The sequence below is a fragment of the Triturus cristatus genome, chromosome 2_2 (assembly GCF_964204655.1).
Source record: "Triturus cristatus chromosome 2_2, aTriCri1.1, whole genome shotgun sequence".
Taxonomy (NCBI): domain Eukaryota; kingdom Metazoa; phylum Chordata; class Amphibia; order Caudata; family Salamandridae; genus Triturus; species Triturus cristatus.
In genome coordinates, this window is record NC_140582.1 from 185,453,919 (window position 1) to 185,477,746 (window position 23,828).

Sequence of the window (23,828 nt, forward strand, 5' to 3'; positions counted from 1 at the left end):
CCACTCACACATCTATGCCTAGAGTCACACACACCCTACCCACACAAACACTCAGGCACCCATACAGATACTCAGACAACCAATCAATAACCCATAAAGACACTCATATAGCTATTCACAAAACCATGCAGCCACTTATACACCTACACACAGACACATACAGACATTCACACAGTTTAGTCACTAGTCTGCAGTAAGATACATTTAATGACTCACTTATAGAGTCAGTTACGCACCTAGAAAATCATCCATTCACACACTTGTACACCGACTCATTCTTCCACAGGCCTTTCACTATAAATATATAAAACATATTTAAACTTTACAGAAACACACAGTCACTGGATGACGTCTTCAGTGATGTCATCAGTGATGTCATTTGAGATGTCATCAGTGATGTCATCAGTGATGTCACTGACCATGCCATCAGTGATGTAATATGTGACGTCATCAGCAGTGCATTGCGGGGGCGCGAGTTATAGTTAGCTGAACTAACTATAACAGGGGAATTTCTAGGGTTTTGTACGAGGGAAATGTCCAGCTAACTATAACACCCCTAAAACCTATGGTTTTTTCACTGAATTTCTAAGGTTTTTTAAATGCCAATTTCTAACTATAACGCCCCTTAAACCTTTGTTTTTTTGAGTGAATATATATATATACATACATATATAAACATATATATAATCTGCATATCTATATAAATAAAAATATAAATGCATGCATACATATACATATACATATATGCATACATATGCATGTTATGTACATTAAAGTTTGAAAAACACTAATACAAGCAAAGCAAAAAAGCCACCTAATTACAAACAGAATTGCTTTAACTTAAACGAGGACGAGACCTATTGCATTTTCACTGCTTGTTTACTTTGGTTCCATCCAGAAGGCATTCAGATGTGTCACACATTTGCCATAAATTCTGAATGGTAGCACTCTAGTTGCTTATTAGATCACTGTAGTAAAGATACTGCTCACCAGGGAAGTCTGCTGCTGGTATTGAAAGTGCATGTTTCAATCTGCATGTCAGAATTTTTTAATGAAATACAAGAGGATTTGAGAAGTCAAAATGTGCCTTATTTTTTCTTTCTGCAGCACTAATCATAATTTCTATGGCAAAATGAACCCCCTCATTTTGTTCCTTTGCAAATTAAATGTTTTAAGCGTTACCACTTTATTCCAATCAAGATGGCTTCAGGTGTGCCATACTTTTGTAATAAGTAAGACTGTTAGCGCTCTAGTTGTTCTTTAGAACACTCTGGGACATTCTGTCATTGGGCTATACTTGGGCTACATCTGGGTGATATTTGTGCGACATTTGGGCTCTTTTGTCTCTGGTGGCCATCTTGGAAGACTTATTTGTTATGAAGTGTCCTAATTTCCTCATTTACTACAGTCTCCTCAGTAGGAAATACTTTCAGGTTTTTTACTTTGATTCCATCAAGAAGGCACTCAAATGTGTCACACATTTGCCATAAATTCGGAATGTTAGCACTCTAGTTGCTTATTAGATCACTGTAGTAAAACTACTGCTCACCAGGGAAGTCTGCTGCTGGTATTGAAAGTGCATGTTTCAGTCTGAATGTCAGAATTGTTTCATGAAATAGAGGAGGATTTGAGAAGTCACACAAAATGTGCCCTAATTTTTCTTTTTTCAGCACTAATCATTATTTCTATGGGAAAATGAACCCCCTCATTGTGTTCCTTTTAAATTAAACTACTCACTCTCTACTACTCACTCGCTACTACTCTCTACTACTACTCTCTACTACTCACTCTCTACTACTCACTCTCTACTACTCTCTACTACTCACTCTACTACACTCTACTACTCTCTACCGCTCAATCTCTACTACTCTACTACTCACTCTCTACTACTCCACTACTCTCTCTCTACTACTCCCTCTCTACTACTCACTCTACTATTCTCTACTACTCACTCTCTACTACTTGCTCTCTACTACTTTCCACTACTCACTCGCCACTACTCACTCTCTACTACTCGCTCTCTGCTACTCTCTACTACTCACTCTCTACTAGTCACTCTCTACTACCCTACTGCTCTCTTCTACTCTCTCTACTACTCACTCTCTACTATTCACTCTCTACTACTCACTCTTTACTACTCTCTAGCACTCACTCTACTACTCTCTACTACTCTCTACCACTCACTCTCTACTACTCTACTACTCACTCTCTACTACTCACTCTCTACTACTCACGCTACTACTCTCTACTACTCACTCTCTACTACTCTCTCTCTACTACTCACTCTACTACTCTCTACTTCTCACTCTCTACAACTCATGCTCTAGTACTCACTCTCTACTACTATCTACCACTCACTCTCTACTACTCACAATCTACTACTCGCTCTCTACTATTCTCTACTACTCACTCTCTACTACTCTCTACTACTCACTCTCTACTACAGACTCTCTACTACTTGCTCTCTACTACTCGCTCTCTACTCACTCTACTACTCACTCTCTACTACTCACTCTCTAATAGTCTACTACTCCCTACTACTCTCTCTCTACTACTCACTCTCTACTACTCACTCTCTACTACTCTCTCCTACTCACTCTCTACTACTCTCTACTACTCTCTACTACTCACTCTCTACTACTCTCTACTACTCTCTACTCTCTACTACTCACTCTACTACTCACCCTCTACTACTCACTCTCTACTACTCTCTACTCCTCACTCTCTACTACTCTCTCCCTACTACTCTCTACTACTCAGTCTCTACTACTCTCTACTACTCTCTCTCAGCTACTCACTATCTATTACTCACTCTCTACTACTCTCTACTACTCACTCTCTACTACTCACTCTCTACTACTCACTCTCTACTACTCTTTACTACTCACTCTCTACTACATTCTACTACTCACTCTACTACTCACTCTCTACTACTCTCTACTACTCACTCTCTGCTACCCATTCTCTACTACTCCCTACTACTCACTCTCTACTACTCTCTACTACTCACTCTCTACTACTCACTCTCTACTACTCACTCAACTACTCTCTACTACTCACTCTCTGCTACTCTCTCTACTACTCACTCTCTACTCTCTATTACTCATCCTTTACTCTCTACCTCTCTACCTCTCTACCTCTCTCTACCTCTCTCTCTACTACTCTCTACCTCTCTCCCGCTACCTCTCTATCTCTACCTCTCTACCTCTACACCTCTACCTCTCTACCTCTCTCTGCACACACACATATGCAGATATATATGCATATGCATTTAAGTATATGTATGTATATATATATATATATACATACATATATAAACATATATATAATCTACATTTCTATATAAATACAAATATAAATGCATGCATGCATATACATATACATATATGCATGCATATGCATGTTATGTACATGAAAATGTGAAAATCACTAAGAAAAGCAAAGCTAAAAAGCACCTAATTACAAACAGAATTGCTTTACCTTAATCGAGGGCGAGTCCCATTGCATTTTCAATGCTTGTTTACTTTGGTTCCATCAAGAAGGCATTCAGATGTGTCACACATTTGCCATAAATTCTGAATGGTAGCACTCTAGTTGCTCATTAGATCACTGTAGTAAAGCTACTGCTCACCAGGGAAGTCTGCTGCTGGTATTCAAAGTGCATGTTTCAGTCTGCATGTCAGAATTTGTTAATGAAATAGAAGAGGATTTGAGAAGTCACTCAAAATGTGCCCTAATTTTTCTTTCTGCAGCACTAATCATACTTTCTATGGCAAAATGAACCCCCTCATTTTGTTCCTTTTTAAATTAAATGTTTTAAGAGTTACCACTTTATTCCAATCAAGATGGCTTCAGGTGTGCCATACGTTTATCATAAGTAGGACTGTTAGCACTCTAGTTGTTCTTTGGAACACTCTGGGCAGCTGCAGTAGAACACAAAGGAATCAACTGACAGTCTCTGCCCTTGTTGGATATACATGTGTTACTGAGAATGTCAGACTTCATTCTCAAATGACTGAGAAAGATAATGTGAATTTACAGAAAATATGCTCTCAGTTTAGCTTATAGATCAGCTTCCAAACCTCTGTGGGAAAAGCATGAGAAAATAGTTTTCTCTCAAACATGATTCATGATATCCCAGCAGAAGGCTTTTTCACATGGTAAAATCACCTTAGAACATACCACAGTTCCTAAAATGAGTATGGTACCATCAACAAATGATTTATAATGTAACTAAAGTCTTAAAACCTTCTATTAACTGCAACACTTTTTAATGAGGTGCTATCATGTATATTGGCCCCAAGATGGCTGCCAACACTTCTTGGATGAAGTGCTGACAGCCAATCAGATCTCACGATGAGATGTGTGGTTAGGCTTCGCCCAGATATATATGTGGATTTACTTTTGATTTTCTCAGGAACTACTGAACGTATTTACACCATTTAAGCAAAAGGCATGAGCCTGAACTGCGGACTACCTTTCTGCCAAATTTGGTGTAATTCCTTTCAGCAGTTCGGGCTGTAGCTGTGGCTAAAGATCCTATGGTAAACTGCATGGGGAAAACACGTTTTGGGACCCCCCTTTTTTCTCAGCCCATGCTACACAAATAATCCCGAGTCTTTCAGGATAGGAGCGGACCGGAGCTGACCAAAAGTTTTGAAAATTTCACGAAGATTCGTCAATCGGTGACAAAGTTATTGGGAATAGAATGTTGCGGATTTCCTATGGAAAATAGGTCCTAACTATAACTACCTACTGGCGACCGCCAGTAGGTTTTATATATATATATATATTCACTGAAAAAAACATAGGTTTCACACATGTTATAGTTAGCTGGACATTTCACTCGTAAAAAACCAATGAAATTCCCCCGTTATAGTTAGTGCAGGCAACTATAACTCACGCGACCGCAATCCTCTGCTGATGATGTCAAATATTACATCCCTGATGACATAGGTGTCTTTATGAAAAATAAATATTTGTAATATATGTATAGCTAAAGATACAGTATTAGCATCAACAGAGGATTGCGGTCGCGTGAGTTATAGTTGCCTGCACTAACTATAACGGGGGAATTTCATTGGTTTTTCACGAGTGAAATGTCCAGCTAACTATAACATGTGTGAAACCTATGGTTTTTTCAGTGAATTTGCAAGGTTTTTTAAATGCTAATTCCTAACTATAACGTGTGTGAAACCTATGGTTTTTTCAGTGAATTTGTACGGTTTTTTAAATGCAAATTTTTTTTTGAGATTTTTGGTAAACCTATGTATAAAATAATATATATGTACTATATCCTGCATTATGGAATGGTTAATTTTTTTTTAATGCATTTTTTACCGTGCGCGTACGGTAAGCTGACGCTACGTGCTCCGTACGTCATAAGTACGGTGCGCTTACGTGATACGATGCGCATACGGTAAGCTGATGCTATGCGCTCCGTACGTCATAAGTACAGTGCGCTTACATGATACGTACGTGACGTACGCGTACACGCATGTGCGTTGCGCGGAAGCAACGTCGCGGTTACGCAGGGGCGTGTAATGCGCATGCGCGAGTGCGTCTTACGTACGCGCTCCGTAAGCGCTCCGTAAGCGTCATGTTTGCGCATGCGTACTTGTTTACGAGCGCGTACCATAAGCTTACGGAGCGCGCACGGTAGGTCATGTGATCCACAAAGAACACTTTTCATTGGTTGAAACTACTTTCAGTTCCAGAAACTTCCCACACCACACCCATTCCCCTCATTACTGCTTGAGATCCCCTAGGAGAAGGAGCTGAATTGACATTGAGATACAATGGCAGAGCAGCAGACCTCTTCTGACAGTGAGCCTAGCAGCACCATCATCAGAGAGAGAAGGAGGAAACAAAAGGATTCTTTTGTGTGGGAGTATTTTACTTTTCCAGAGGGGCAGAAAAAGGTCAATGCTCCATTGGTCACTTGCACACTTTGTGACCGTGTTTTATCTAGAGGAGATCCAAGGAAGAAGTATTCCTTTGGAAATCACTCTATGATGAGACACATTAGGGATAAACATCCCAGGACCTTTGCTCGACATACTGAAGAAAACTCTTCAGTAAGCCACCGGAGCCCAACCTCAGAAGCTCAGCAGAGTACATCATCGGCAGCTCAGCTGAGCCCTTCCTCTGAGGTGGGAGCATCACCTTCTTCTGCTCCTCTGGACATTAACCCTCGATTTCGGAGGGTTTCAATGAGGTGTACAACGTGTTGTGGTCTTATTGTTTTTGGGGAGACCAGTGTTTCCCTTATTAACAATAAGATAGACCAGCACATTTGTAGACGCTCATAATATTCCCATTCTTTCTTTCCTCCATCCCTGTATTAACCCAACGGCTCTTTTAAGAGCCAACCTTACCTCACAATTTTTTTTATTTTTTTTTAAGCTTTTCGTTTTGAATTTTTTTTTTTGCCGTGCGCGCACGGTACGTGTAATTACGCGAAGTTCGCGGAATTTTTCCGTTTACGCCGTGCGCGTACGCTACGCGCATTCGGCGATTTTTTTAAAAAAAAATTACAATTAATTTTTGCCCTTGGGGGTCCTTCTGGGACCCCCTGACAAAGGCTAGCGGGTCAGGAACTGTCCACCCTGCCCCCTTTTCACGTTCTCCACCTTTGTTTTTCACCCCCTCAGACTGCGAGAGACAAAATGGCGGCCGACGCTTCCTGGTTTCGACCGATTCGAATGTTTACTGAGATCTAACAACCAATCAGAATCACGCTCGTGCACGGCGGCGTGCGCGTACGGTAAGCTTACGGTACGCGCTCGGAGCGCGCCTATAGATATATATATTGATTTAAATGCTATTTTCTCAGGAAATACTGAACAGATTTACACAAGACCTGACGGCTACCTCTCTGCGAAATTTCAAGTAATTCTGTTCAGCCGTTCGGGCTGTAGCTCGGACTAAAGGTCCTATGAAAAAATGCATGGGGAAAACGCGTTTTGAGACCCCCCCTTTTTCTCAGCCCCCGCTTGACGAATCCCCCCGAGACTTTCAGGGTAGGAGCGGAGCGGAGCGGAGCGGAGCGCCCCACCTATTTTGAGAATTTCGCGAGGATTCGTCAATCGGCGCCAAAGTTATTCCAAATAGAATGTTGCAGATTTCCTATGGAAACACGGTCCTAACTATAACTATCTACTGGCGACCGCCAGTAGATAATATATGTGTGTGTGTGTATATATATATATGTGTGTGTGTATATATATGTATGTGTGTGTGTGTATATATATATATATGTGTATATATATATTTGTGTGTGTGTGTGTGTATATGTGTGTGTATATATGTGTGTGTATATATATATATGTGTGTGTGTATATTACCTATTGGCGGTCGCCAGTAGGTAGTTATAGTTAGGACCACGTTTCCATAGGAAATCCGCAACATTCTATTTGGAATAACTTTGGCGCCGGTCGACGAATCCTCGCGAATTTTTCAAAATAGGTGGGGCGCTACGCTCCGCTCCTACCCTGAAAGTCTCGGGGGGATTCGTCAAGCGGGGGCTGAGATAAAAGGGGGGTCCCAAAACACATTTTTCCCATGCATTTTTCCATAGGACCTTTAGACACAGCTACAGCCCGAACGGCTGAACAGAATTACTTGAAATTTGGCAGAGAGGTAGTCCTCAGGTCAAGGAAGTGCCTTTTGTAGGTTTGGTGTAAATCTGTTCAGTAGATTCAGAGAAAATAGCCTTTAAATCAATATATATATCTGAGCCAGCTTACGGTGCGCTTACCGTACGCGCACGGTGGCGTGCGCGAGCGCGATTCTGATTGGCTGTTAGATCTTAGTAAACATTCGAATCGGTCGAAACCAGGAAGCGGCGGCCGCCATTTCGTGTGTTTCACTCAGAAAAAAAAGGGTGATATCTTGAAAAGGGGGCAAGGGAGAGAGTTACAGACCCCCTAACATTTGTAAAGGGGTCAAAGAAGGACAGAAAAGTACAAAGAAAACATTTATTGATTTTAAAAAAAATCGCGGGGTACGCGTACGGTAAGCTCAACGTACGCGTACGGTAGAAAAAAAAATTTAAAAAAAAAATGAAATTCAGATTTAAGAGTTTAGATATTAGGGGGCTCTAAAAAGAGCCGTTGTGTTTATGAAGTGATTTGATTTTTTAGTGGTACCTACAAGTAAGTACCGATGCAGAGTCTAAGGTTCAAGAGGAAGACTCTGTTCCCTTCATCATTGAAGTGCACACCATCTCCTCTATAAATGTCTTGCATGTCGTAACGCAAGTTGTTGTGGTAAATGGAACCCATACCATAGTCTCTGAGGAAAGCAGAAACAGATTTGTTGACGTGCTTTCTTGCTTTGTCAATCTGCGGACAAAAATGATTGGACCAGTTCCATTTTTGACTTTGGCATATGTTAGAAAAGACAAAGGCAGTTTTAGGGAAAAGTGAAAACAGTTGTGCAAAGGTGTCCTTCATAAGCATTTCCAGACCTACCCCAGTCAAAGTGCCTAGGTCATTGCCACCACAGTGCACTATTATGAGGTCAGGGTGTTGGATTTACATGAAGGATTTCACCAATGGCATCAATTGGTGCCACTTTAACCCTCTCTGACCAATCCATTTAATGTCTACATTTGGCAAAGCAAGGTCTCTCACCATATCTGTTTTCTCTGCATACTTTTCACTCCAGAAGACATAGCTGTGCCCTACAATCCACACTGTGAACATCTTCAAAGGAGAAATGGATGCACTCAGGAGGTGAAATTCAGTAGAATGGTAAAAAGAAATGAAAGACAGTTTGGAAATGGAGGCATACATATTTTTTTTATAAAAAAAAGAACTGATTGGCTGTTTCATACCATTCTAGAATAAAAACTAGGCTGTATGTGTAAATTAATAGAAGCATGTTTTGTATTGGTACAGAAAAATGTGTTACCAAAGAACAGTACTATGGATTTGCTGTTAGGTTTGAAAAGTCAAGCACTCTTGCTCTGTGGAATTGAAACATTGTTTGGTGAACTTCTGACCTAACTCCACACAGCAGTGTTCCATGAGCTGTTGCTATGGTAGCAGGCAGAAGTCAAGTTGGGGGAAGGGTACTAGGCAGAAGTCAAGTTGGGGGAAGGGTACTTTTGGAAAAGGGTTGGGTTTTCAACCAATAGAAATGTGTGATTACATTTGAAAAAAAGGGGGAAGCACTGAGATTTGAAATTAACATGTATATGTGTGGAAAAAGAGAGGGAAAGTTTGCCATTATCTGGTTCTGCTGAGAGGAGAGAGGTGTAAAGAACAGAGATCCTGGCTCTGATAATCTGCTGTTTGAGTGCCACATTCCTTTCACAACTAACTAATTTTAAAGGTGAGTTTAGAGTTTGAGAGGGGATGTATATGGTAAATTAAGAAATGAATAATAGAAATGGAATTCCTTTTGTTGAAGTTGTGTTTATCATTTTCTGTTTTGGGAGAAATTTAAATGTGAGGAACATGTAAAATAATATGGACTATGTTTTCACGATAAATTAAGGTGTACTGGTAAAAATAAGGAATACTTTAAGGGTTTGAGGTTGCACTCAGTAATGCAAATACATACAGCATCAGTAAGGCTGGTTGCCCTTGCTGGAGTGTAGGCAGTCACCCAGGTTACAAATGGTGCTGGTTTGAAAAAGCAGTTTGGACATGTGCTGTTTTCAGAATCTGAAAAGTGGATTCAAGATGTGTCAGTCTGTAAAAGTGTTTATCACTTGCCAAAAAAAAGAAAAGTAAGTGTGCTTTCAAATTGGCAAAGAAATTTCGTTTTGTGACTAATGTGAAAACATGACTCTGTGTGCAAAGAGGAATCACAGGCAGAGATTTATTGCGTATTGCTCTGGTGATTTCACAGTTGCATTAGATGGAAAGGGTGAGCCATTTTTTTGTGTAGAAGCAGACTCTTAGCACACACCCAGCTGCTTATCCTCTGGAATCATGCACAGTATTCACAACCGAGTGGGGTTTGAGGTTTCAGTCAGTATTGCAAATACATACAGCATCAGTAAGGCTGGTTGCCCTTGCTGGAGTGTAGGCAGTCACCCAGGTTACAAATGGTGCTGGCTTGAAAAAGCAGTTTGGACATGTGCTGTTTTCAGAATCTGAAAAGCGGATTCAAGATGTGTCAGTCTGTAAAAGTGTTTATCACTTGCCAAAAAAAAGAAAAGTAAGTGTGCTTTCAAATTGGCAAAGAAATTTCGTTTTGTGACTAATGTGAAAACATGACTCTGTGTGCAAAGAGGAATTACAGGCAGAGATTTATTGCGTATTTCTCTGGTGATTTCACAGTTGCATTAGATGGAAAGGGTGAGCCATTTTTTTTGTGTAGAAGCAGACTCTTAGCACACACCCAGCTGCTTATCCTCTGGAGTCATGCACAGTATTCACAACCGAGTGGGGTTTGAGGTTTCAGTCAGTAATGCAAATACATACAGCATCAGTAAGGTTGGTTGCCCTTGCTGGAGTGTAGTCAGTCACCCAGGTTACACATGGTGCTGGTCTGAAAAAGCAGTTTGGACATGTGCTTTTTTATGAATCTGAAAAGTGGATTCAAAATGTGTCAGTCTGTAAAAGTGTTTATCACTTGCCAAAAAAAAGAGTAGTAAGTGTGCTTTCAAATTGGCAAAGAAATTTCGTTTTGTGACTAATATGAAAACATGACTCTGTGTGCAAAGAGGAATTAAAGGCAGAGATTTATTGCGTATTGCTCTGGTGATTTCACAGTTGCATTAGATGGCAAGGGTGAGCCATTTTTTTTGTGTAGAAGCAGACTCTTAGCACACACCCAGCTGCTTATCCTCTGGTATCATGCACAGTATTCACAACCGAGTGGGGTTTGAGGTTTCAGTCAGTAATGCAAATACATTTAGCATCACTAAGGCTGGTTGCCCTTGCTGGAGTGTAGTCAGTCACCCAGGTTACACATGGTGCTGGTCTGAAAGAGCCGTTTGGACATGTGCTTTTTTAAGAATCTAAAAAGTGGATTCAAAATGTGTCAGTCTGTAACAGTGTTTATCACTTGCCCAAAAAAAAGAGTAGTAAGTGTGCTTTCAAATTGGCAAAGAAATTTCGTTTTGTGACTAATATGAAAACATGACTCTGTGTGCAAAGAGGAATTACAGGCAGAGATTTATTGCGTATTGCTCTGGTGATTTCACAGTTACATTAGATGGAAAGGGGGAGCCATTTTTTTGTGCAGAAGCAGACTCTTAGCACACACCCAGCTGCTTATCATGTGGAATCATGCACAGTATTCACAACCGAGTGGGGTTTGAGGTTTCAGTCAGTAATGCAAATACATTCAGCATCACTAAGGCTGGTTGCCCTTGCTGGAGTGTAGTCAGTCACCCAGGTTACACATGGTGCTGGTCTGAAAAAGCAGTTTGGACATGTGCTTTTTTAAGAATCTGAAAAGTGGATTCAAAATGTGTCAGTCTGTAAAAGTGTTTATCATTTGCCAAAAAAAAGAAAAGTAAGTGTGCTTTCAAATTGGCAAAGAAATTTTGTTTTGTGACTAATGTGAAAACATGACTCTGTGTGCAAATAGGAATTACAGGCAGAGATTTATTGCGTATTGCTCTGGAGATTTCACATTTGCATTAGATGGAAAGGGTGAGCCATTTTTTTTGTGTAGAAGCAGACTCTTAGCACACACCCAGCTGCTTATCCTCTGGAATCATGCATAGTATTCACAACCGAGTGGGGTTTGAGGTTTCAGTCAGTAATGCAAATACATTCAGCATCACTAAGGCTGGTTGCCCTTGCTGGAGTGTAGTCAGTCACCCAGGTTACACATGGTGCTGGTCTGAAAAAGCAGTTTGGACATATGCTTTTTTAAGAATCTAAAAAGTGGATTCAAACTGTGTCAGTCTGTAAAAGTGTTTATCACTTGCCAAAAAAAAGAGTAGTAAGTGTGCTTTCAAATTGGCAAAGAAATTTCGTTTTGTGACTAATATGAAAACATGACTCTGTGTGCAAAGAGGAATTACAGGCAGAGATTTATTGCGTATTGCTCTGGTGATTTCACAGTTGCATTAGATGGAAAGGGGGAGCCATTTTTTTGTGCAGAAGCAGACTCTTACCACACACCCAGCTGCTTATCCTGTGGAATCATGCACAGTATTCACAACCGAGTGGGGTTTGAGGTTTCAGTCAGTAATGCAAATACATTCAGCATCACTAAGGCTGGTTGCCCTTGCTGGAGTGTAGTGAGTCACCCAGGTTACACATGGTGCTGGTCTGAAAAAGCAGTTTGGACATGTGCTTTTTTAAGAATCTGAAAAGTGGATTCAAAATGTGTCAGTCTGTAAAAAAACTTATCACTTGCCAAAAAAAAGACTAGTAAGTGTGCTTTCAAATTGGGAAAGAAATTTCGTTTTGTGACTAATGTGAAAACATGACTCTGTGTGCAAAGAGGAATTACAGGCAGAGATTTATTGCGTATTGCTCTGGTGATTTCACAGTTGCATTAGATGGAAAGGGGGAGCCATTTTTTTGTGTAGAAGCAGACTCTTAGCACACACCCAGCTGCTTATCCTCTGGAATCATGCACAGTATTCACAACCGAGTGGGGTTTGAGGTTTCAGTCAGTAATGCAAATACATACAGCATCAGTAAGGCTGGTTGCCCTTGCTGGAGTGTAGGCAGTCACCCAGGTTACACATGGTGCTGGTCTGAAAAAGCAGTTTGGACATGTGCTGTTTTCAGAATCTGAAAAGTGGATTCAAGATGTGTCAGTCTGTAAAAGTGTTTATCACTTGCCAAAAAAAAGAAAAGTAAGTGTGCTTTCAAATTGGCAAAGAAATTTCGTTTTGTGACTAATATGAAAACATGACTCTGTGTGCAAAGAGGAATTACAGGCAGAGATTTATTGCGTATTGCTCTGGAGATTTCACATTTGCATTAGATGGAAAGGGTGAGCCATTTTTTTTGTGTAGAAGCAGACTCTTAGCACACACCCAGCTGCTTATCCTCTGGAATCATGCATAGTATTCACAACCGAGTGGGGTTTGAGGTTTCAGTCAGTAATGCAAATACATTCAGCATCACTAAGGCTGGTTGCCCTTGCTGGAGTGTAGTCAGTCACCCAGGTTACACATGGTGCTGGTCTGAAAAAGCAGTTTGGACATGTGCTTTTTTAAGAATCTGAAAAGTGGATTCAAAATGTGTCAGTCTGTAAAAAAACTTATCACTTGCCAAAAAAAAGACTAGTAAGTGTGCTTTCAAATTGGGAAAGAAATTTCGTTTTGTGACTAATGTGAAAACATGACTCTGTGTGCAAAGAGGAATTACAGGCAGAGATTTATTGCGTATTGCTCTGGTGATTTCACAGTTGCATTAGATGGAAAGGGGGAGCCATTTTTTTGTGTAGAAGCAGACTCTTAGCACACACCCAGCTGCTTATCCTCTGGAATCATGCACAGTATTCACAACCGAGTGGGGTTTGAGGTTTCAGTCAGTAATGCAAATACATACAGCATCAGTAAGGCTGGTTGCCCTTGCTGGAGTGTAGGCAGTCACCCAGGTTACACATGGTGCTGGTCTGAAAAAGCAGTTTGGACATGTGCTGTTTTCAGAATCTGAAAAGTGGATTCAAGATGTGTCAGTCTGTAAAAATGTTTATCACTTGCCAAAAAAAAGAAAAGTAAGTGTGCTTTCAAATTGGCAAAGAAATTTCGTTTTGTGACTAATATGAAAACATGACTCTGTGTGCAAAGAGGAATTACAGGCAGAGATTTATTGCGTATTGCTCTGGAGATTTCACATTTGCATTAGATGGAAAGGGTGAGCCATTTTTTTGTGTAGAAGCAGACTCTTAGCACACACCCAGCTGCTTATCCTCTGGAATCATGCATAGTATTCACAACCGAGTGGGGTTTGAGGTTTCAGTCAGTAATGCAAATACATTCAGCATCACTAAGGCTGGTTGCCCTTGCTGGAGTGTAGTCAGTCACCCAGGTTACACATGGTGCTGGTCTGAAAAAGCAGTTTGGACATGTGCTTTTTTAAGAATCTGAAAAGTGGATTCAAAATGTGTCAGTCTGTAAAAGTACTTATCACTTGCCAAAAAAAAGAGTAGAAAGTATGCTTTGCAATTGGCAAAGAAATTTCGTTTTCTGTCTAATTTCAAAGCATGACTTTGTGTGCACACAGGAATTATTTTTAGATATTTAATTTGTGAAGGTGTTATTGTGATTTTCATTTATAGGAAAGGGGTTTATAGTATTTTAAGGTTTCTAAAGAACATAAAAAATGTAGTAATATATTTAAATAAAATAAAGGAATTTTTTTTAGTTTTTTTCAGGTATTGCTGAAGAGCAGTGAACAAAATTTAAGATGCCTACAAAATTCAGACTAAAGAAAGACCACAAAAAAAACCTATATTTGAAGACAACTGGAGGACCTAAGTTAGTTGGAGATGCTCATGTTGGGAAAAAGAAAAAATCTTCTGGTAAGCAGACAAAAGATTTTTTAAAGAACATATTCAAAAAAAGGAAAAATGTTCAAAATGTCTGTACTGGAAAGAATGTTTTCAATAGAAAAGGACAGGAAAAAATTGAGAATTTAGTTAATGCAAATATACCTTCTGTAACTATGAAGATTAACTTAAACAGAAAAACAGCGTTTAAAGAGATACGTAGAAAAATGTTTCAGAGAAGAGTTATGTCCAATTTGATAAAGGATGTGAAGAAATATAAGCAAAAGGCAACATTTTACAAGAGAAAAAAAGAAATTGAAGCCATTGCAGCAAAGGCATTAGAATTAAAAAGAAAACTATTCATTTTAATTTTGAATAGGATGCGTACATTAGATAAAATGGTTAATGTACTGAAATCACAAAGCAAAAGGAAAAGAGTAGTGAACAGAACAAACTTTTGTAAAGTGTTTTTAGGAAAATGGATGCATAGTTCAAGTAGTGAACCTTTTTTTAATGAAGAGAGCTATTTTCAAAGTAATAGTTTGCTGCATGCAGTTGACACCAGAGGTCGTGCTTACGAAGTGAAAAATGGTTGCATAATGGAGAAGGAGATAATGGTTCCAAGAGATGAGGTACAAGTGATGGCGGATGAGGCTATGGGGAGACGTCCTAAAGCCCCAGTGTACACTTGGAATTGTAGTAGTATTTGCACTGTGCGTCAGGAATCTATTGATAAATTTCGTGAGTTTCTGAGAGAATATAGTAAAAAAAAGTGTAAAACAGAAGATTAAGGTGCTTCAAAGTCTAGATCCATGCAGAGTGAGAGAGAATACTGGTTTGCAGGGTCATTCTCTGGCTTGTCTATCTAGAAAAGTGTGTAATAGTGTTTTCCATCATTTTAGGATGCTGGCTGTTCATCATACTGAAATGAGAAAGTTTGTGAGACGGTTGTATTTTGCTAAAAGTCCAGCACTAAAGTTAGATGAATTGAATAGGGCTCTGTTCCGTGGGTCAGTATCAGATGTAGAGAAGGTTGTTGATGAAATTCAGTTTTGTTACTTTGGTCCTGAACAAAACAGTGCAGAAAAGGACACAGTAAATGAGGAAGAAGTGGAAGAGAATGTAGAACCATTTGTAAGTAAGACATTTAATGATCACATAACAAAATTTGAAAAAATCTCTAATGAAAGACCAAATATTACTTGTATTTGTTGCCGCAGAACTCATTATAGAAAACAAACCAGGTATGTTGATCTCTATAGAAAAAGCTAAAATGAAGATAATTATAAGTGGAAGGATTTTGCCACATATATATTTCTTGAAAATTGTTTTGAATTGGGTGAAGTTCAGCGTATTTGTAAATACTGTTACAACAAATTAGAAGAAAATAGAATGCCGACCAGAGCTGTACATAATAATTTAGAATTGGATGCTATTCCTGCTGAACTTTCTGAATTAAATACATATGAGTCTATACTTATTCAATGTGTTCATCCGTTCCAGACCATAGTACGTATGGAGCCCAAAACTGGTAAATTACCTCCTTCAGATTTACTGAGAGGTTTAAAAGGTAGAGTGGTGTATTTGCCCTTGGATTTGAAAAAAAATATGGAAACTATTGATGCAGATACTTTGGAAACTGAACCATTAGTTATTCTGGTTAATGGTGTACCTACACAGAATAAGAAGATTTGGCAGGAGCTGGTAGATGTACGGAAAGTACAAAGAGCAAATTTGTATTTGAAAAGGAATAACAAATGGTATGAATCAATTTATATAGAAGAAGAAGAAGAAGAAGAAGAAGATTTACAAGAAGACACAGAAACACCAACTGGACAAATTGAAAAAGTGGACAAGTCAAAGGAAGAAGAAATTTATGAACATTTTAGCATACATCCTCTTCATTCAAAAGAAGTTATGGGAGACAATATTGATCTGTTTCAGATGAAGAAAGCAAAAGGAACTCCCGTGAGTGTATGGGAGGAGAGCTTGGAAGCTCAATGTTTTCCCCAGCTGTTTCCTAAAGGAAAAGGAGGACGATACGATGAACGTCCAGAACAGATTCCAGCTTCTGAGTATCGGACTACTAGACTATATGCTGAAGATCCCAGATTTCGACAAAGTATTCCTTATTTGTTCCATCTTTTATTTGAAAGCGACTTGTCTGCACTGTCTTATGCAGTAAATCACATTTTAAAAAGTGGAGTACATTTACAAAATGTGTCTGCTAAGGATTTTATGGAGAAAGTGCAGCACCGAGATGATCATTTGGAAACACAACTGATCAATCTGATGGCTTGTCAGCGTGGGACAAATGAATATTGGTACCGATGCCATGGTGAATTAAAATGCATGTTACGGAATTTAGGAACACCAACATGGTTCCTTACCCTAAGCTGTGCTGAGTACGCTTGGGATGATTTACTGGATTTTCTACGAGAGGCAAATTCAAACATTAAAAACATCGAATACAAGACAGCAGGAGAACTGTGCTCATTGGATCTGGTTAATGTTTGCAGATATTTCAATCATAGATTTGAGGCTATGATGTCCTTCATCTGCAATAAAACAAATCCACCTCTAGGAGAAGTAGTGGATTTCTTTTGGAGAAAAGAGTACCAGGCAAGAGGTGCTCCTCATATTCATATGCTGTTGTGGATCAAGGATGCCCCAAAGTTTGGAACAGATGCTGATGAAGCAGTGTTATCTTACATTGAAGAAAATGCAACATGTGCTATACCAAAAAGCACAGAAGAGAAAAAGTTAAAGGAGCAAGTTTTATGTTTCCAAAGTCATCGGTGTGGAAAATACTGTCGACGGAAATGCAAGAGCAAAGATAAATACTACACTAAATGTCGATTTGGATTTCCTAGACCTGTTCTTTCAAATGGAAGAGTAAACAGTTTTATGTCATCTGTGAGACATACTATCACAAGAAAATCACCTAAGAATACCTACAACCTTAAAAGAAAAGAAGAATAAAAAAATATAAATGACTACAACCCAGTCATTTTATCCATGTGGAATGCTAACATGGATATACAGTATGTAGCTGACAATTCCATTGCTGTTGCTCGATATGTAACGTCTTACATTACTAAATCAGAAAAAACTGAATTGAAAGAAATGTGGGAAGAGATTTCTCACGAGAAGACTGTCAGTAAGAAGCTGTACAGTTTCAGTTTAAAGATGTTATCGCATCGAGAAATTGGATCCTACGAATGTTCAGATAGGTTATCTTCTGCAAGTCTCTACTCGAAATCAAGAAGAATAATTTGGGCAAGTTTAGGCCTTGCAGCAATGAGAAATCGGGTACTGAAATCTGTTGGAGAAATTGAATATTTGGCCGAGAATGACCCAGAAAGTACAGATATTTTGAAATCAAACATGTTGGACACATATTATCCCAAGAGAAGTCATCATCTGGAGAACATGTGTCTCTATGAAGTGCTGCAGAACTACATTTATTCACGGAAAGCCGCAGAAGACATCAACAATGGAAAATATAAAGTCATTGGTGAGGAAGGATGTTTGGTGAAGCAAACAAAAGGAAGTTTGATAAATCACAGGAAGCTGAGTTGCGACACTACTGACAAAAAGGAATTTTACTACTTGGCTCTTTTACAGCTGTTTAAACCATGGCGTACAGAGGATGAACTACTGGGAGAATTTCAAAGCTATGAAGATTCTTTTAATGCTTGCAAAGACAGCATACAATGCAGTACATTCTCAACTTATCTGCAAATGTTAAATGAAGAAATTGAACAGGAAACTACAATTGCAGCAGAAGTAGCTAGAGACAGTTCTCAGGACAGCCAAAGTTCAGGAACACTCAGTCAAGATCCCCTAGGACAACCAATCGTTGAAAATGAAGCATCAATAGCCATGAATGAAGTGGAAACGGCTATGAATCAAGCTCAAGAAGAATTTATAGACTTACAAAATTTGGAAAGACAACTGAATGAAGAGCAGCAACAAATTTATGAAGAGATCAGAAGCAAAATTGATCACGGATTTCAACATGAAAAAAAAGAGTGCTCATGCACATCATTTCATCCAATCAGGATGTATGTAAGTGGACAAGCTGGAACTGGAAAAAGTTTCTTAATAAAAGTCATCAGAAACTACCTACAGCAAAAACCGGATTCTACTTTGTCTTGTGTGGTTACTGCTCCAACTGGGTTAGCAGCCTATAACATAAAAGGAATCACCTTACATCGTTTGCTAATGTTACCAGTGGAGCATGAGAACAAAATACAATACAACAAGCTAACTGGAGAAGCATGCTTGGAAGTTTCAAGAGTATTGAAGAAGATGCAAGTTCTCATTATTGATGAGGTGAGCATGGTATCAAACTTAATGCTTGCCTTTGTGCATTTAAGAATGCAGCAAATTCTAAGGACAGACTATGACGTGTTATTTGGTGGAAAATATGTCATAGTTTTTGGGGATCTTCTACAGCTTACTCCAGTTAAAGGACAACCAGTGTTTAATACTGTGACACATGAAGACACAAAGAAGTCATTGGGAAGCATTGGTAATGCAAATATTTGGTCCTTCTTTGAGTACAAGGAACTTACTACTAATATGAGGCAAGCAAACGATGAAGAATATGGAAGTATTCTGAAAGATATCAGGATTGGACTACTCACTGAAGCAGGCACAAAAGCATTACAGAGTCGGTTGCTACATAATTTATTTCCAAAGGAAGAAATAGTTGCAGAGAAGATATACAAGAACATTGCAGAAAAGAAAAGTGTCATCTGCTTAATGCCAACTCTACGTGAATGCTCAATATTCAATGAGGAGCTTTTGAAATTGGAAAAGGAAGATATCAGGAAATTGGAAGCAGTGGACAAAATTGAGGATGGAAGAATTACTATCACATTAACAGGCACACTGAAAAATAAATTGGATTCACTAGAGAAGAACATTTCCAAAACAGCTGGATTAGAAAAAAATCTATATGTTTGCATGAACTGTAGAGTATTTTTAAGGAGAAATTTGGATGTTGAAAAAGGTTTAGTTAATGGAGCTATGGGAAGAGTTGTGGGTTTTATTAATTATCAGAAAAAAGATGGAATTGAATGTTTAAAAATAAAATTTGATCAGATAGAAGAAGTTAAAGACATTTGTCGTTGTTCAGTTCATTTCATGCTTGTGAAAGACTTATATGTACGTAGGAAGCAGTTTCCGTTTTCTCTAGCATATGCTGTAACTATTCACAAGTCTCAAGGATTGACTGTAGATTGTGCATTTGTGAACATTGGTTCAACTGTGTTCAAAGAAGGTATGGCATATGCTGCTTTGTCACGAGTGAAAACATTATCAGGTTTATTCATGATAGACTTTGATGACTCAAAAGTTAGTGCTGATACAAATTGTGTAAAGGAGTATAATAGATTAAGAAGAAGCTATGCTCCTCATTTAGGTCAGTATCCTGTGTTGGAGAAACGTGTAGTTTCTCGTAAAAGGAGAAATGAGAATATCTGTAATGAAGATGTAGAGAGGAGGAAAAAAAAGAGGAGTGATGTAATTGCAAGCAAAAAGAAAAAGGAAAATGAAGAACGGGTTGTAGGATGTCATTTTGAAAATAGCTCTGGTGTCAACTGCTACGCTAATGTAGTGCTGAATGTTGCATTTTATCTGGAAAGTGTGCAAGAGCAGATAATAGTAAATCAGGGAAAAAGATTCTGTTCTGAGTTGAGTCTCCTTTTTCAAAAGCTGAGTAATGATAAAACTCAAATAGAAAGTGCTACTGAAATTAGAAAACTTTTAGATGTATGTTCAGGACGAACACAGTTTTCTCAAAATGTACAGCAAGACGCACAGGAATTCTTGATGTTTTTTCTTCAGGTACTGGAAGAAGAAGGGTTCCCATTGAAAATGTATTTGGTCTCTCTTATAAATGGGAACATAGTTGTGAAAACTGTTACAATATATGTGGCTCTAATGTTGATTCTGAAAGGTTTATTTATTTAACATTGCCAGAAAGTAAAACAGTCACTTTTGCTAAATTAGTTAAAGATGCTAATCATAGCATGGAATGCAGTGAGTGTCAATCTGATATGTTTTCAACGTTAATTTTAAAGGAATACGGACAATATGTAATTTTATTCATGCAACGCTGTAAAGCTGATGGTTCAAAATTAGATACTTTAATAAAGAAGTTTACAGGACAGCAATTATCAATTTCAGGAAAAACTTTTGTAACAGTTGCAATAATTTTCCATGAAGGACCTACTGTAACTTCTGGACATTACACAGTTTATCTTAAATGTGAAAAAGGCTGGACACTGTGTAATGATTCCCAATTGATTTTTAAGCAACGTTTGCCTTTTGATTTAGCAAATTCCTATCTAATCTTCCTGAGACCTAAATTTTAGAGAGATTTGGCAACATCTGTACAAAACAATTTTACCATTTTATTGGATTACCATTGGAATTTTCAAAAAAAATGATTTTACAAATTATCATTTGGCCTAATGGAAAGGTAACCAATTGTAATGTGGACTTTTTCAATTTTTAATGAAACTTTGGAAAACCAAAAATTTAGACAAAATCGGTAACATCTGCACAATTAAAATTTTGTAATGTTATTGGATTGCCATTGGAAATTTATTCAAAAAAGATTTTTAAAATTACTATTTGGCCATGCGGAAAGGTAAACAATTCTATTGTGGACTTATTTAATTATTAATTAATCTTTCGGAAACCAAAATGTTACAGACAATCGGTGAGTTCTGTACAATTTAAACTTTAGATTTTTATTGGATTACCATTGGAAATTTAATCAAAAAAGAATTTTAAAATTACTATTTGGCCTAAAGGAAATGGAACCAGATGTATTGTGGAGTTATTTGAGATATATTTTTGTGATTATACTTCTGAAACAAAAATGTCAGACGGTATTTTAAAGAAATAAGTATTGATATTAGATGATATTTTTTAAGAATTTTATGCATTTCTATAAAGGTATGTTTATGCAAAAAGAGATTGTGGGCTTTTTTAAAACAATCTTTGAGATTGTTAATTTTTTTTTTGCCCGCTGTTAAATGATGAATGCAATTGCTTTCACAATTTATAGTGAAATGCAATATATTCTGAAAACAGCAAAAAAAAGGCAAACATTTTTTTTGAAAAAAAATGTAAATATGTGTACTGTATTATAAAATGTTTTATTAAATATTAATACTTTTTTCTTTTTTTTCAGATTGAGATTGAAAATTTTCGAAAACTAGAACCATTTTTAAAGCAATTAAAATTAAATTTAAATTAATAAATATTTTTTTGAGTGGGTATGGTAAGTCAAAAATTTCATGGTCCCTTTTTTCCACTTCTCCACAATCACATTTTCAGTTTTTCATTGTAGTCTCTCAAGGACCTTGTAATGTGATAATTGATTTTTAGTGTTTTTAAAAAAAAAAAAAAAAAATTACGCGTACGGTAAAAAAAAAATCAAAAAAAAGTTTTAAAAACATATATAAAAATAGTTGAAAGGTAAGGTTGGCTCTTACAAGAGCCGTTGTGTTCATGCAGGGACAGAGGAAAGAAAGAATGGGAATATTAGTCGGTACGACAAATGTGCTGATCTATTTTATTGTTCACTAGGGAAACACTGGTCTCCCTATGACAAATTAGATCATGACAAGTGGCGCACCGTATTTCAACCCTCACAAACCGATGGTTGGTTTCCAGAGGAGAAGAAAAAGGAGAAGCTCCCACCACAGATGAAGGGCTCACCTGACCTGCCGAAGATGGACTCGGCCCTGCAGATGATGGACCAGGCTGAGCTGCTGTGGATGTGCTTGGTTGACTTACTGAAGGGTTACCTTCAGTATGTCGAGCATGTGTCCTTCTGTGTACATCTTTAAGGTGTCTCAACATGGTGTGATTCCCGAAGGAATACTTCTTGTTGGGATTCCCTCTTGAAAGTACACGGCCACACAGCTTACAAGTCACTAAGGGTGCATTTACCTTTTTCTTGTCCTCTGGAAAAGTAAAATACTCCCATATGAAAGAGGTCTTTTGTTTCCTCCTTCTCTGCCTCAAGGTAGTGCTGCTAGCCTCACTCTCAGAAGAGCTCTGCTGTTCTGCCATCGTATCACAAAGACAACCCAGCTCCTTCTCCTAAGGGATCACAAGCAGAAATGAGGGGAATGGGTGTGGTGTAGGAGAGTTCTAGAACTGAAAGTAGTTTCAACCAATCAAAAGTTGTGTTTCATGATCACATGACCCACCGTGCGCGTACGTTACGCTTACGGTGCGCTTACGGTGCGCTTACGGCAAAAGTACGCATGCGCGTAACAGTCACTCCCCAACACTTCCACGTAACGTGCGCGTGTAGCGTACACGCCTACGCGCCCCACGCGCAGTACGCGCGGCTACGCAAATTGCGTAACTATACGCAAACAGAGTAGATAAATTACGGACATTGCGTAAACCGTACGCTTACCGTACGCTTACCGTACGCGCACTAAAAAAAAAAATATATATATATTTTCAAAGTTATACTAATATATCTTACCGGTTTGGTAAAAAAAAAACAGAGAAAACTTGAAATATTGCAGATTTTTTAGAAAAAAAACATAGTGTTTTAAGAGAATAAAAAGTTTAAAAAAAACTTGTTTTTAAAAAAAAAAAAACATTTAATATAAGATTTTATAATAAAAAAATCATAAAAAATCAATAAAAAAAAATATGGGAATCACATATGTTATAGCTAAGAATTAGCATTTAAAAAACCATACAAATTCACTGAAAAAACCATGGGTTTCACACACGTTATAGTTAGAAATTAGCATTTAAAAAACCTTGCAAATTCACTGAAAAAACCATAGGTTTCACACATGTTATAGTTAGGAATTAGCATTTAAAAAACCTTGCAAATTCAGTGAAAAAACCATAGGTTTCACACACGTTATAGTTAGGAATTAGCATTTAAAAAACCTTGCAAATTCAGTGAAAAAACCATAGGTTTCACACACGTTATAGTTAGCTGGACATTTCACTCGTAAAAAACCAATGAAATTTCCCCGTTATAGTTAGTTAAGCTAACTATAACTCGCGCGCCCGCAATGCACTGCTGATGACGTCACATATTACATCACTCATGACATGGTCAGTGACATCACTCATGATATCACTGATGACATCTCAAATGACATCACTGATGACATCACTGATGACATCATCCATGTGATAGAGTGGCAGACCTCCTCTCACCCTAATATAACCTTTGATACACACATTCAAAAATAGAGACTGAAATTTTCAAAAAAATGGACATACCAATACCAATTACAACAACCTCTTCAATAATTCTAAGATCCACATAAACATCCACTTATTCACCAACAGTCCTGTACAGTCACTCATTCGTGTACTCACACATCATATGTACT